Raw genomic sequence first — 9581 nt, 5'->3', positions numbered from 1 at the left:
ATGAAATGCTCCGATTTCTTCTGCTTCACAAATTCTGGCCAATCATGTTCAAGTCTCTCATACTGTCCTTTGAAATCCGGAGTCTTGTTCTGGTTGACATAGTCACGGGCTAGATTTTGCTTGAATTTCCGGAATGTATCGGCCATCTTACCAAGAGCGAAGTGTTTGACTAGCCTCCTCCTCTCCTTGTTTTCGACAATCTTGTTACCCTCCTCATCGAATTTGTGGTATTCCGGAGGTAGGATGAAATGTTCCATAAGCTTTTTATAGCAATCCTTTTTAGTTCTCTTGTCGACAAAAGTGAAACCAAGACGTGCCTTCTTTGGCTCATGCCACTCCTGGAGGGTGATCGAGACGTTGTCTCTAACAACGGCTCCGCATTGGTTGATAAACTTGGTGGCGTGCTTCTGGGGCTCCAGCGGCCTGCCGGTTGCACTGTCGACAACCTCGATGGTATATGTTTCTCCTGTTTTGAGCGTCTTGGTTGCGCCACGCTTTGACGACGACGTACTCGATTTTTTCGACGATCCGGCCGAGGGCTAAAATAAGAAAGAGAGTCGCGCGTGTTAGTACACACATATTTATTCAAATCAGTAAGTTTGTATCACCAGAGGCAAAATGTATATATATACCTCGGCGTCGGAGCTGGTTGCTACTTGCAATTGAAGATCGTCGTTTATCGACGTTTCTTCCCCATCATCTTGCTGATGGCCTTCATCTTGACCGTCAAGATTCAGATAAGAAGAAATATCCTCTTCATCTTGTTCGGTCGGCACATAAGGAATATCGCCTTTTATGATGCCAAATATCTGTTCCTCAACTTCTTGATTATAGTTGTCCATAATCGGGTCAGCTCTATCGTCCGCCATATGTCAGTCCTGAAAACATGTAGTAAAAACTAATTAATTGTGTATATATGCCAGCATTATCACATCTCTTCTACATATAAAGAGAGAGGGCGACGAGCTGAGGGAGGCGAGAGGGGGGACGCGTGCATTAGATGTGTATATGCGGACGATCGACCTCGCCTCGCAGTGACCGCGTGACCGAGAGACCGGTGGTGGCGGTGGCGAAAGGGCGGCGGTGGCGAAAGGGCGGTGGTGGCGGTGGCGAAAGGGCGGTGGTGGCGGTGGCGAAAGGGCGACGGTGGCGAAAGACCGGTGGTGGCGGTGGCGAAAGGGCGGCGGTGGCGAAAGGGCGGTGGTGGCGGTGGCGAAAGGGCGGCGGTGGCGAAGGGGCGGCGGTGGGGAAAGGGCGGTGGGGCGCGTGACCCAGTTTTTTTAAGTCAAATTTTAGTTTTTTTTCCACAATCTTTTTAAGTCAAATTGTAGTTCTTTTTGAGACAAATTTTTTAAGTAAATTAGTAGTTTTTTTTAAGTCAAATTTTAGTTTTTTTTACACAATCTTTTTTAAGTCAAATTGTAGTTCTTTTTTAGACAAAATTTTAAGTCTCAATTATTTGTTTTTTTAGTCAAATTGTCGTAGTTCTTTTTTTACACAAACTCTTAACTCAAATTATATAATTAACAAATTTTAAGTTTACAAAATTTTAAATTTACAATAGCATAATTATATATAATTAACATATAGTTACAAATTGTAGTTTTTTTTTGTTAATTTACCATTTTTTAAACTAATTAACTAGTTAAAATTAAAAAGAACAAAAAAACAGAAAAAACTAAAAAAAAAGAAAAGAAAAACCCCGGCCGGGGCTCCTCTCCCTCTCTCTCTCTGTCACCACGCGCGGCGGCCGCCGGCCGGCCTTCTCTCCTCTCTCTCTCAGCGCATCTCTCCTCTTCTCTCACTGCGGCGCCGGCGACGGTGATGGGCGCGGGGCGACGGGCGCGCGCGCGACAGAGTACTGGGCGGGGCGGCGACGTACGGGCCGGGAAGGTCGTCGACGTCGACGGCGGCCGGCGCGCGAGAAGGGCGACGTACGGCGCGGAGTCGACGAGGAGGCAGCGGTGGAGTCGACGAGGAGGCGGCGGCGCGGAGTCGACGGCGGCGCAGACGACGCGGGCGACGAGGAGGCGACGGCGCAGGAGATCGATCGGGGTTTTCGCGAGGAAGACGATGGAACCGCGCGCGCGGGCGCGCTATTCTTTTATAGGCGTGGGGCTTTAGTCGCGGTTGGGGTCACCAACCGCGACTAAAGGGTAAACCTTTAGTCGCGGTTGGTGACCCCAACCGCGACTAAAGGGTAACCTTTAGTCGCGGTTGGTGACCCCAACCGCGACTAAAGCTCTTTTTTCGGCGGTTTTTTGGTTTCCCGCGGAAAATACCCTTTAGTCGCGGTTGGCTAGGCCAACCGCGACTAAAGGTCTTTTTCAAAATACTTTTCATTTTCAAAATTCTTAAAAATACAAATAATGTATCAAACAATTCAGGAAAATAAAACTAATTCATTTCTAAATGTTAAAAATACAAATAATATATCAAAAAATTCAGAAAAATAAAAATAATTCATTTCTAAATGTTAAAAATATAAATAATATATCAAACAATTCAGGAAAATAAAACTAAGTCATTTCTAAATATTAAAAATACAAATAATATATCAAAAAATTCAGAAAAATAAAAATAATTCATTTCTAAATGTTAAAAATATAAATAATAGGGATTTCTATTTTCGTGCCCCTGGTTCGTTAGTTGTACTCAGTTTTCCCCAGCCCCTTAGTTTTTCCTCAGTTTTCCCCTCCCTCTAGTTTGAAACCCGTCGCAGACGCTCAGACGGGAGGGTTGCCGTCTGGTTAGAGGCCTTCACCGTTACCGGTGACGGCTAGGGAGCCGCGTTGGTGTTGAATTGACCGTTTCTTTCGAACTATGTTGATCGTTGACTCGAGGAGCTCACCCAAAGCTTTCCACTCCGCCCGATACCGGAGGAGCTCACACACCGCCCCTCCGCCGCCACGCCGTCCCGCCCTCCTACCTTATGGCGTCGTCCGCCGCCGAGCCGCCCCGCCCCCACCACCCCCCCCGGGAGGCGGAGAGGGATCCGCCTCCACCAGATCTAGATCTACCCCTGTCGCGGTAGAGTTTGTATATCCGTCTGGTGTACCGACTCTTCCCGCCAGCCGCGGAGAAGATTGGGAATCGGAGGGATCTAACGCATGGATTCCATCTGGGTAAGCATCGTCTGCCTATGTGAATTAACAGTAGGCAGTTTTTGAGCGCCAATCGTTGTTGCTCAACTAATCGCGTTGCTTTTCGAATAGGATTGATCCAGCACTGGCTTTTCGGCTGGTGGTTAGGCTGGATTCTAGCTTTACGCGTGATTCTAAACGCCTAATGAATGGGTTTTACTTCCCTGCGGTGGTTGCAACCACCATCTCGTTGAGGGATTTGAAAGCTAACATCTTCGATAAGTACTCCTGGAGCTCTCGCGATGCAGTTCATTTCGAATATTTCAACAGCACGGAGCGAAGATTGGTTCCACTAATTTCCGACGATGATATGGGAATTCTTTTTGCTTTGAATGCTTCTTGCCATTTCGGTAAAATTCGTGTCCACGTGGACAGGGGCCAGGCATCATCTGGTGTTGGGGCATCATCAGGTGGTCAGGCATCATCAGGTGGTCGGGCATCATGTCTCTCTACTGCTGTTGCCTCTGCTAATAGTGTGCGCCGCGGCGATCCTTGTAGGTCCACGAGCAGCACCATCCGTCCCCGGTGTGAGTGGTAGCCAGATCGTTCCTGTGGTCAATGTGGAGGACGATGCAGAGATTGGGGATCAGTCTCCTGAAGATGATGAGGATGAGTTAATGTTTCCTGAATTGGTAGATCGATGCAGTAAGCAGGCAATGGAGGATCAATACATGGAAGATATTGCTTTTGGTGCCAGATTTGATGAGACTGATGATGAAGAGAAGAATGAGAACGATGACAGCCTCGTTTTAGCCGATTACGAAGGTGAAGACTTGCCAACAATTGAGTGGAACAGGGAGGATCCTCAGCTTGCAAAAGGCACCGTGTTTCAAACGATGATGGACTGCCGTAATGCAATTACTACATATCACATTCTCACTAAGAATAATTATGAGGTTATTAAAAGTGAGCCAGGTAGGTTCACAATTAAATGCCCATACCCAAGGTGTAGGTTTAGGCTGCATGCATCCACAATGCGCAGAAGCAGCTTGGTTCAGGTACTACGCCAACCAGTTGTGTATTTAGATCACGGTGTAAAATTTGTTATCTATTACTGACATCCCTTATCATTATGTTTCAGATAAAGGTTAATAAGGAGATCCATAGGTGTCCACCTCTAGGGGGAGAGCCAGACCTGAAAACAAAGCTAGCGAAGACTAGGTGGTTGGCAGATATAATCCTAGATTGGCTGAGAGAAACTCCTTCACTTGGTCCAACGGCACTCCAGAAAAAGGTGGCCGAGAAGTATAAAGGGATGAAAGTACCTTACATGAGGATGTTCTATGCAAAGGAAATGGCTCTTGACAAGATCAATGGTCCATGGAATGAAAGCTTTCGGTTGCTTTACACTTTCAAAGTCGAAGTGGAGATGGCTAGTCCGAGCAGATGTTGTAGCAATAGACAAGCATACGGTTCCCTACAAATTGAAAAGCGGGAAGGTAATGCACAAGGAATGTTTTAGAAGGGCTTTTGTTTGTTTCAAAGCTTGCTGGAAAGGCTTTTTGGACGGTTGCGGGCCTTATTTGGCCGTGGATGCATCAGCTCTTCATGGTAGGTTTAAAGGACAGCTAGTTGCTTGCTACTGCAGCTTGATGGACATAATTGGATGTTCCCTGTTGCTTATGGAGTTTTGGAGGTTGAGTCAGAGGAAAGTTGGACTTAGTTTCTGCAGAACTTGCGCGACCTTATAGGTCATCCACCGGGACTTGTTATCCACACGGACGCTTGCAAAGGTTTGGAGAGTGCGGTAGAAGCAAGTATTCCCCGGAGTGGAGCATAGGGAATGTATGCGACACTTGGTACAGAATTTTACAAAGAAATTCAAGGGTAAAGTTTTTACCGACAACCTATGGCCAGCTTCATACACATGCAGCTCTAGGAAGCATATGTTTCATTTGGATGTGTTGTATAAACAAAAACCCGGGGTGAAGGAGTACTTGGATGAACATCATGGTAGGGTGTGGTCAAGAAGCCAATTCAATGAAATTTGCAAGGTAGACTATGTAACAAGTAACCTTGCGGAGAGTTTCAACTCAAAGGTCAAGTCATTGAAAGGGCTTATGTTGTGGCAAATATTTGATAAGATTAGGCGAGATGATCATGATAAAGATCGATCTCGTCAAAGAATTGCATCCACAAATTATGTTGGCCATCTCATGCTCCCATCTTTGATTAAATCTTTGCATGAGAGGGCAAAACAATTGAGGATGCAATGCGTCAGAAAAGGAATGGAGGCTGAGGTAACCTACACTGACAGTAAAAACATGCGATGGAGGTATCCGGTTGAGTTTGGTTGATAGGACATGCCATTGTAGGGGATGGCAGATCCGTGGGATACCCTGCATACACGCATTGTTTTTCATGAGTGTTATAGGGGGTGAAGATGGTGAAGTTGATCAGTATGTGTCAGAGTATTTCTCTGTTGCAAAATTTAGGGCTGCATATGCTATGAATGTTCCTACCTTGTTGGGAAAAGACCAATGGATGAAAGTCGATCCAGGCTTCAAACTGTACTCTCCCAGTATTGACTAGACCGGCAGGTAGGCCGAGGAAGAATAGGATCAGAGCTAGTGTAGAGGGTGGTGCACCGATTCGAAAACGTAAGTGCAAACGTTGTGGAATCCCTGGACACATTGCTAGGCTTTGTAAAAATGGAGTTGATCCGGCTTTTGGAATGGAAGATCAGGCGGGAGCAGAAAATGCAGAGGAGAATGAAGCAGCAATTCAACTTGAGATTGAAGCAGCAGTTCAACATGAGGAGATTGAAGCAGCAAATGCAGAGGAGATTGAAGCAGCAGTTCAACATGAGGAGATTGAAGCAGCAAATGCAGAGGAGATTGAAGCAGCAGTTCAACATGAGGAGATTGAAGCAGCAAATGCAGAGGAGATTGAAGCAGCAGTTCAACATGAGGAGATTGAACCGATAGATCGAGAGCAGAGGGAACAGATGGATGTAGAAAGGCTTCAACCGATGAGTCTAGAGGAGAGTGAACAGTATTATCGAGATTGCCTCGATAGTTGTAAGGCCATGTGTGATGCTAACTTCGAAGAGCTCATGGCAGAAGAAAAAGCGAAGCTTCGCGAAGAAGAAGAACAAGAAAGAGGGCAAAAGGAAGGTAGACACCGGTAATATCCCTGGTAGGGTTACCCGGAGTAAGGTGGTGGCCCCGGCGAGTCACACGAGGAGCAAGAAAAAGATTTTATTCTGAACAACTAATTTGAATTTGTATGAACAATTTGTATTGGGGTTCCCTTTGTATTGGGGATCCCTTTGTGTTGAACAATTTGAATTTGTATGAACAATTTGTATTGTGGTTCCCTTTGTATTGGGGATCCCTTTGTGTTGAACAATTTGTATTGGGGATGCCTTTGTGTTGAACAATTTGAATTTGTATGAACAATTTGTATTGTGGTTCCCTTTGTATTGGGGATCCCTTTGTGTTGAACAATTTGAATTTGTATGAACAATTTGTATGCCACATTTAAGCCACATTTATCATTTTAGGGTTTTAGGGTTTTAACATTTTAGGGTTCAATTCAAAATAATTCAAAACATGGTGGAACCTTCCCATGGAGCCTTGTTATGTTACCTACAACCTACGTAAATAATAATGGAAAAGGAAATATAGAGATATGAAGTTTTTATGCCAAAAGCTTCAAAACCACTTCCTAGTCCATGAGCTACTAGATATGAAGATGCGGGGCTTTACGCTCAATACACCTCCCAAATACCCACTATGCTTACAAACTTTGTCCAAATGAGTCCAAATTCGTCACACTTGTGTATCTTTGAGTTGCAAACAATATCTAGTCGGCCAAAATGTAATATATTGTTCAAATAACACAATTTTACAATTTTTATGCCAAAAGCTTCAATTTCCCTTAGTCCGTTTATTATTTGGGTGCCCCTGTTTTACTTAGTGTTACTCAGTTTTCCCCTCCGGGCCCACTTGTCTTACTCCGTCATACTCAGTTTTGCCCTTCCGATAAACATTTCCTCACTTTTCCCCTCTCGGTTCTACTCGGTTTTCCTAACTTGTACTCACCTGGCTGATCTCTCGATTGGTCGAGATGTATGTCACACGGATCTTGGTTGGATGAAAGCTCAACGAACGCTTGCACCGTTCGATCATTTATGATCGGACGGCCCGTATCTATGGACCACGATGGACGCATACGGAGACAAGAGCAGAGCACATACCTACCAACCCCGGCGATCGCATATTCCAGTCGCATCCTCCTCTCTCTAACCGTGCGTGCGGCGGCGCAGATCTAACCGTGCGTGCGGCGGCGTGCGGCGGCGCGGATCTAACCGTGCTTGCGGTGGCGTGCGGCGGCGCGGATCTAACCGTGCGTGCGGCGGCGTGCGGCGGCGCAGATCTAACCGTGCGTGCGGCGGCGTGCGGCGGCGCGGATCTAACCGTGCGTGCGGCGGCGTGCGGCGGCGCGGATCTAACCGTGCGTGCGGCGGCGTGCATCTAACCGTGCGTGCGCCGTGGATCTAAGAGTGCCGGTGAGGATCTAACCGTCAGAAATAGTTGAAATGTCTCTCTCTGTCTCACTTTCGATTCTATTCTCAGATCTGTTGAATGATGAAGAACACCAAGACGGCGGCCGTGCCGGCAGTGGTCATCGATGCCACGAACATTGAAGCCATCGCCTACAACATCGCTTCGACGGCGCAGACCCGGCTCGTTGATGTCTCACTTCCGGTGCCGAGAGTGCGAATCGATGCCAAGACGATTGAAGCCATCGTCTACAACCGCGCTGCAAAGCCGCCGATCCAGCCCTCCGCGGATCCGTCGCTGATGAAGTACACCAAGACAGCGGCGGTTCCGACACTGGTCATCGATGCCACGAACATTGAAGCCATCACCGATAACATCGCTTCAACGTTTGATGGCGCAGATGACCACCCCTCGGCCGCCCGTCGTCCCGGCCTTTCTTGCCCATCGCTGCGCGGCCGTGTTCGACGCCGCAAATTGGGATAAATTATTATAAATTTGTTATTTTTCAATTTCCAAATGGGATAAAATTGTTCGAACTACTACCTCCGTCTCAAAAAAAGCTTCTTCACGTTCTTGATGTGTCCATGTACATCCGTATGTATGATTTGAATTCTATCCCAACTTGATTGGGAAGATATTGATATGTATTTGATCCGGAGGCTGGTACATGCATTCACTTTTGGGATCCCTTCACTTTTATAAAATGTTCATGCATGCTAAAATTATCGTGCGCATTACTTAGCACAAGTAGGAAATTGTACACCGAAATACGAGTGCTTAGAGCCACAACAAAATACGAGTGGTTAGAGCCATCTCTCGAATAACAATTCTATACTAAATCGTCTACCGTGAACCACATAACTGCTAGGACAGGGATGACACCTAATAAAACTGCACTGAGATGAATCTACTTTTCTCCTCTCCCATCACTTTAAGTTCATGTTCTAGATTTTCTACCACTTGATCAAATACGGCAAGATCTGTCTCAACTCTCAACTTCTCCTTGCGAATAAGCTCTGAATTCTTCTTTTCTTCCTCCACAATACGCTTCAGCTCGAATATCATCAGGTTTTTACGGGCCAATTCATCACCTAAATTGGCCACCTTCTCCTCCAAATCCATCCTCCGGCTACACCACTCGGGTTGATTCATCTTGGTATGCAATGTACCATGGATCATCGGCTTGCCTGGCTAACTCGTAACAATAATGGAAAAAGAACAACTCGAAATCACCCCAACAAGCCATGGCGGAACTTCAAATTCAACGGTAGTACAGAGAGCTGAAGCTATATACCGCACTTCCGACGAGGTAGGAGAAGTAGAACGTGGCCACGACATGATCGAATCCCCACCCTCGCCGGTGTACCCGCTACGACGAGACATTGAGGACTATTTCGTACCTGCAAACTCCAATAAATTACGGGAACCGAATCGATTAGGGGGCGGGGGAGGCAGAAGCGGAGGTCTTACCAAGCTATGCCAATTGGTGCGCGGAACAAATCCCGGTCGTCGTGGGCGGCGGATCTGCTTGCGGCGGACTTTCCTGCGGTGGGTACAATGCGTGCGGACGAAACAAGTGCTGGAGCCGTGGTTGACGTGCAGCGCCGCAGTTCGTCCCGACGCCGCCGGGGGACGGAGCCGGCGGCGCGACGAGGCGCCGGCGATGGCTGCTCCGTCCGACGGTGGGGAACGAGCTGCCGGCGGTTCTCCGGTCTAGCTTAAGAATAATTAATTAGCGAACTTGTTGCTTCTCTCTATGATATTCTCTAAAGACATATATCGGAGCGGCAATATATGATTTTTCTCTCTAAATAAATAGACGACCCCAGCTGGTCATTGGCTGCGGCAGCCCCACGTAGCGGGACGACCCCACTCGGTCATTGGCTGCGGAGGCCCCACGGAGCGGCAATATATGAGTTTCTCTAAATAA

The sequence above is a fragment of the Lolium rigidum genome, chromosome 1 (genome assembly GCF_022539505.1).
Source record: "Lolium rigidum isolate FL_2022 chromosome 1, APGP_CSIRO_Lrig_0.1, whole genome shotgun sequence".
NCBI lineage: Eukaryota > Viridiplantae > Streptophyta > Magnoliopsida > Poales > Poaceae > Lolium > Lolium rigidum.
Note: the sequence above shows the minus strand (reverse complement) of the source record.